We start from the raw sequence: 7,578 nt of genomic DNA on the forward strand, positions 1-7,578 counted from the left end.
TTACCACAAAAATTTAACTTCGTTACCGTTACAGTTACCAAAGAAAAAAAGTAACGCAGTTATTAGTAAAGTTACCAAAAAAGTAACTTGTAACTGTAACTTCGTTACAAGTAACGAGTTACTTCCATTCCCTGGTAAAATGATATGCAGGATAACCAAACGTAGTTTCTAATTTTTTCTTTCCGAGTCCGATAGTTGTAAACAATATCCAACTCAAATAAATACCGTCTAGATGAGAAAACGCACATGTGACTAATAAAAGAGAAATCGATAATTAGTCAAAAGGGAAATACGAAAACTCACGTAAAGATAAAGTGCGCCACAACGGAATCGCTCGGAAGGGTTGAGAAAACGGAGAAAATTAAAACTAAACTTACCAATATGTGACCTTGAATCCTGACTCTTATAGAGAATATGATGTCATATCATTAATAAGCGTTCAAAGAACTAAAACTCATAGTGCGGGTGGAGCTGATCCGAAGGTAATTTTTCAATGATAATTCCAGAATCAAAAATCTCATCGAGGGAGAAAATTCCTACCAGCCCGAATCCACTATTTTTCAACTTGAGACATCCTGCGAAAGAATCTCCTATATAAATCGCGACACCGCGAGACAGTCAGTCAAATATGTATACAAATCGCTGAAACAACTCGACTCTATAAAATAGTTCGCAGTCCGTTCTGAAATTTTAGAGTCTGTGCGTGACCTTTTAATCGAGTGATGAACATCACGATCCTCTTGGCTTCCGACATCTGGTGCGAATATTCCGAGAGAAGAAAATTATAAGTATCACGATTTATTTTCTATTTATTTGTCACCGAAATTAAACTAATTCGCTAAAGAGTGAATAATTCATTAGTTCAAATAATGTTCTATTACATATTAAAAAATGTCATTAAAATCAACGGAATCGACGGAACAGACAGTTCCCGCGCTCAACTCCTCTTTCTAAAGACGCTTTCACGATTGGCCCAAACTATTTCGATCCAGATAAAATCCGAGCTGCTATTACAGGGCAGCCTCCCAAGGGCTACATTCCAGTATTTCTTTCCCATTCGGCTTATTCATACTTAGTCCTAGGAGAAATCTTTTCTTATCTTTTCCTCCTTTCTTCGCTCCTTTACATGAAGTTAATTGAATCGCTCAACAGTCAAATGCAACTTCCCATCAATTAACGTCCATCGATTACTCACCTGCGGCATCAATGTGTAAATCTCGAGAACTTTGTAAATTAGAAACAATAATAATGTAACCTTCTTACGGACTCTCCCAAATTCAACAACAAAAAACTCCAAGTAGCAGGGCGAATGAGAGTCAGCGTAGTAATTAATACGCAATCTTAAATCATCAATCCAAAAAATAGAATCTTTATTCCAAAAAATAGGTACGTTTCAGTTCACTTTGGAACCATTTTCAGCAAAACAATTTAAAAATATCAATCCCTTCATGTCCAAAAAAAATCACAATCAGATTAGCAGATTTGATGTTATAATCTATTCGAAACTTTAAAATGATCTTATAAATATTTCTATTGCACAAGTTTCAAATTAAAAATAAAGCTACACTGTTAGAAATGTTCTTAAATTTCATTAACTTTTAAGTTACATTATTGAATTTAATTTGAATTTAATTTCATGACATTACATTAAATTTAATGTATTTGCAACTAAAAAGTGTACATAAAATTTAATGTATTTTTCATGAAAATTTATGAAATTTAATATACTTTTCATAAAATTTTATTAAAAGTTTCAAAAATTTAATGTACATGTTCATTACATTTAAGTAACTACTGTAACTTAATTTTCAGTTAAATCATTCATTACTTTTAATTTCGTTCATAACCACCAGCTTCATTTACATGTAAAGGAAGCTTGTGGTTACATTTCTAACAGTGTAGTGACTCACCCCAAGACATAGAACGAATTGGTCTCAACATTGGATTAATTAATTACAATTAATATTCACTAAAGAGTATCGAATTAGAAAACGCATGTTGATAGCAGTTCGAACGAAACATGACTAATACAATTAATATAATAAGACCGACATGTCAGGTCAACCACGCAAATAAAAAGAAAAAGAAAAAAGGACAATATCAATACATAAACAAAAATTTTGTATAATCGAAAACATATAACTATTTGATGTCTTTTAATAATTGTATATAAGTGTGATGTATACAATCAGTATCTGAGCGTAAATTTAGACTATTTTGTTGCATTAGTATATGAAGACATTCAGATATTAAACGCTTATTAAGAAAACGCTCTTCATCTAAAATCGCGACATTATCCCAATCGAAGACATGATCAAATTCAATACGATGTTCTATGATCACTGATTGGTTGTTACTATTCCGGTTAATATGATTACGATGCTCCGTCAATCTAGTTTTAAATTTTCTTTTAGTCTGTCCAATACATGAGGCATCGCAAAGTTTACATGAAATTTTATAAACAACATTTCTTCTTTTTTCTCTTGGGAGGATGTCTTTATGTTCTCTCTCTCTCTCCTCGATTAAATTATTTAATTTATTTAAGCTAGTAAAAGTTAATTTAGTATTAAAGATTTTACTAATTCTTTTAAATTAATCTGAAATTTTTGGAACATAAAGTAGTACAAACCAAGAAGAACAATCACTCCTGATTTCATCACTTGATACTTTCTGTTTTATCCTTTATGAAAAAGAATTTTTAAACGTGCGTAATAGTAGTAAAAATTAAATCAATGGGATAATTATTTCTTAGTAATGGACTAACTATATGTTCGAAATTTTTTTGATGATACTTAGCATCCGATAATAAAAACGCACTATCTGTCATACCTATTATTATGTCTTTTCTTTATGAGAATAGGTGTGCCGATAAAAAATTTAAGGTATCTTCCCGAATACGTAGGCTTATGGTATCAATAAAATTCAATAAATTGTTATTATTAATAACGGTAATAGCAAGAAAATTTTTATTTTGTCGTCACAAAATTCTAAACTAAATTTTAATCTGTCATGTTACGAATTAGAAGTCTCAAGTGTAAAGTCAACTAAATTTGGAACCATAACAATATCATCTACGTACCGAAAATAAAACAAGGGTTGAAAACCCAAAGTCTCCAATACCCTTGCCTCCAAATCCTTCATTACTAAGTCGGCTAATATTGGAGAGAGAGACGACCCCATAGGTGTCCAACTAAAATTTTGTTTATAAAACTGCCCATCAAAACTAAAATAGGTTGAATTGTGTACCAATCGGACTCCCAACATAAACTCAACTTTCGAGATATTGACCCTATCTTTCATAAAATTCCACCTCTTAGTAGCTCAATACTCTCAGTAGTCAAATCAATAGGGATATTGGTAAACAAAGACACAACATCCAATGAAATTAAAACGTGCTCAATTTCAAAACGCGTCGCCTTAAGTTTTTTCACTAATTGAAAACTATCGTCAATATTGTACACCGATTGAGATACATTCTTTGAGATGACTCCATGTATGAAAGTTGCTAAGCCATATAAAGGACTATCTATAGATGATACTATTAGTCTGAAAGGGCAATTCAATTTATGTATTTTCGGGAAAGCGTACACTCTCGGGAGAATACCTTTGCTACAAGATAATTTGTTGTACATCAAATCATTAATAAAATTTTTCCTTTTCCATCTTACTAACAAATCTTGGACATCGTTACTTAATCGGATCTTTTTCTAATTTTACGTTGGTTTCTTTTTCCTCAAGCATCTGCAAGACTTTAGATTTGTAATCATTATTATTTAATGCAACTGTGATGTTTCCTCATTTTTAGCAACAGAAAAAGATGGCAGTTTCCTAAGAATCGGTAATGTAATGTCTCTAATCATAGCCACCTGTTCAATGCTATACTTCTTTAAATTACTTTCTATGCCTTTAATGCACTCAAATAATAATAATTAGTTATTACTAGAGGGCAAGGAAAGATTACCTCCCAATTGCAACAAACATAGTGTTTCTTTAGGAAAAGAAATTGAAAATAAATTAACAAACCAATCTTCTTTAATGTTATTCAAAGAAAAGTTGTCGAAAGTTGGAGCGAATTTATTAACTTCATTATTAAATTTAATTAAATTATTGTGCTTAGTCGTGTTATTACAATTGTTGAAAAAAAAATGAGAGTCAATCACTTCAATTTCCTCATTAACCCTCCTTGAATCATTATTTGAATATCATTGAGCATTACAATAATATTTAATTGGAACGATTTTGTTAAGAAATTTCTTATTCTGTTTTTTACTCAACCAATTCAACTTTTTATCCATAATTACAAATCTCTTATTTAAATTGTCTTTAATGTAACTTCAACAAATGTAATAATACGACTAAACACTATAATTTAATTAAATTTAATAATGAAGTTAATAAATTCGCTCCAACTTTTGACAACTTTTCTTTGAATAACATTAAAGAAGGTTGGTTTGTTAATTTATCTTCCATTTCTTTTCCTAAAGAAACACTATGTTTGTTGCAATTGGGATGTAATTTTTCCTTGCCCTCCAGTAATAACAAATTATTATTATTTGAGTGCAACAATGGCATAGAAAGTAATTTAAAGAAGTATAGCATTGAACAGGTGGCTATGATTAGAGACATTACATTACCGAATCTTAGGAAACTGCCATCTTTTTCTGTTGCTAAAAATGAGGTTAATACCAGGATTGTGCAATTGTTGAAGGCCACTAAAAATTTTCTAAAGCGAAATCCTAATGTCATCTTAACAAAGGCTGATAAGGAAAATATCACAATTGCATTAAATAATAATGATTACAAATGTAAAGTCTTACAGATGCTTGAGGACAAAGAAACCTACGTAAAATTAAAGAAAGATCCGATTAGTAAATTAACTAACGATGTCCGAGATTTGTTATTAAGATGGAAAAGGAAAAATTTTATTAATGATTTGATGTACAACAAATTATCTTGTAGCAAAGGTATTCTCCCTAGAGTGTACGATTTCCTGAAAATACATAAATTAAATTGCCCTTTCAGATTAATAGTATCATCTATATTGTAGATCGTCCTTTGTATGCCTTGGCAACTTTCATACATGGTGTCATCTCAAAGAATGTACCTAAATCGATTTACAATATTGACAATAGCTTTCAATTAGTGAAAAGACTTAAGGGGACACGTTTTGAAATTGAGCATGTTTTAATTTCATTGGATGTTGTGTCCTCGTTTATCAATATCCCTATTGATTTGGCTACTGAAAGTATTAAGCTACTAAGAGGTAGAATTTTGTGAGAGATAAGGTCAATATCTCGAAAGATGAGTTTATGTTTGGAGTCCAGTTGATACTCAATTCAACCTATTTTAATTTTGATGAGCAGTTTGATAAACAAAATTTTGGTACACCTATGGGATCGCCTTTCTCTCCAATATTAGCCGACTTTGTAATGAGGGATTTGGAGGCAAGGGCATTGGAGACTTTTGGTTTTTAACCCTTATTTTATTTTCGGTACATAGATGATATTGTTATGGCAGTTCCAAAAAGTTCAGTTGACTTTACACTTGAGACTTTTAATTCGTAATATGACAGGTTAAAATTTACCTTAGAATTTGGTTACGACAAAATAAAAATTTTTTTGCTATTACCGTTATTAATAATAACAATTTAATTGAATTTTATTGATACCATAAGCCTACGTATTCGGGAAGATACCTTAAATTTTTTATCGGCACACCTATTCTCATAAAAAAAAGACATAATAATAGGTATGACAGATAGAGCGTTTTTATTATCGGATGTTAAGTATGATCAAAAAAATTTTGAACATATAGTTAGTACATTACTAAGAAATGATTATCCCACTGATTTAATTTGTACTATTAACGCTCGTTTAAAAATTCTCTTTCATAAAGGTACGATAAAACAGAAAGTATCAAGTGATGAAATCGAGAGGGATTGTTCTTCTTTGTTTGTACTACTTTATGTTCCAAAAATTTCAGATTAATTTAAAAGAATTAGTAAAATCTTTAATACTAAATTAACTTTTACTAGCTTAAATAAATTAAATAATTTAATCGAGGAGAGAGAGAGAGAACATAAAGACATCCTCCCAAGAGAAAAAAGAAGAAATGTTGTTTATAAAATTTCATGTAAACTTTGCGATGCCTCATGTATTGGACAGACTAAAAGAAAATTTAAAACTAGATTGACGGAGCATCGTAATCATATTAACCGGAATAGTAACAACCAATCAGTGATCATAGAACATCGTATTGAATTTGATCATGTCTTCGATTGGGATAATGTCGCGATTTTAGATGAAGAGCGTTTTCTTAATAAGCGTTTAATATCTGAATGTCTTCATATACTAATGCAACAAAATAGTCTAAATTTACGCTCAGATACTGATTGTATACATCACACTTATATACAATTATTAAAAGACATCAAATAGTTATATGTTTTCGATTATACAAAATTTTTGTTTATGTATTGATATTGTCCTTTTTTCTTTTTCTTTTTATTTGCGTGGTTGACCTGACATGTCGGTCTTATTATATTAATTGTATTAGTCATGTTTCGTTCGAACTGCTATCAACATGCGTTTTCTAATTCGATACTCTTTAGTGAATATTAATTGTAATTAATTAATCCAATGTTGAGACCAATTCGTTCTATGTCTTGGGGTGAGTCACTACACTGTTAGAAATGTAACCACAAGCTTCCTTTACATGTAAATGAAGCTGGTGGTTATGAACGAAATTAAAAGTAATGAATGATTTAACTGAAAATTAAGTTACAGTAGTTACTTAAATGTAATGAACATGTACATTAAATTTTTGAAACTTTTAATAAAATTTTATGAAAAGTATATTAAATTTCATAAATTTTCATGAAAAATACATTAAATTTTATGTACACTTTTTAGTTGCAAATACATTAAATTTAATGTAATGTCATGAAATTAAATTCAAATTAAATTCAATAATGTAACTTAAAAGTTAATGAAATTTAAGAACATTTCTAACAGTGTAGCTTTATTTTTAATTTGAAACTTGTGCAATAGAAATATTTATAAGATCATTTTAAAGTTTCGAATAGATTATAACATCAAATCTGCTAATCTGATTGTGATTTTTTTTGGACATGAAGGGATTGATATTTTTAAATTGTTTTGCTGAAAATGGTTCCAAAGTGAACTGAAACGTACCTATTTTTTGGAATAAAGATTCTATTTTTTGGATTGATGATTTAAGATTGCGTATTAATTACTACGCTGACTCTCATTCGCCCTGCTACTTGGAGTTTTTTGTTGTTGAATTTGGGAGAGTCCGTAAGAAGGTTACATTATTATTGTTTCTAATTTACAAAGTTCTCGAGATTTACACATTGATGCCGCAGGTGAGTAATCGATGGACGTTAATTGATGGGAAGTTGCATTTGACTGTTGAGCGATTCAATTAACTTCATGTAAAGGAGCGAAGAAAGGAGGAAAAGATAAGAAAAGATTTCTCCTAGGACTAAGTATGAATAAGCCGAATGGGAAAGAAATACTGGAATGTAGCCCTTGGGAGGCTGCCCTGTAATAGCAGCTC

This window comes from Trachymyrmex cornetzi, unplaced genomic scaffold (assembly GCF_001594075.2).
Source record: "Trachymyrmex cornetzi isolate Tcor2-1 unplaced genomic scaffold, Tcor1.1 scaffold233, whole genome shotgun sequence".
Classification (NCBI taxonomy): Eukaryota; Metazoa; Arthropoda; class Insecta; order Hymenoptera; family Formicidae; genus Trachymyrmex; species Trachymyrmex cornetzi.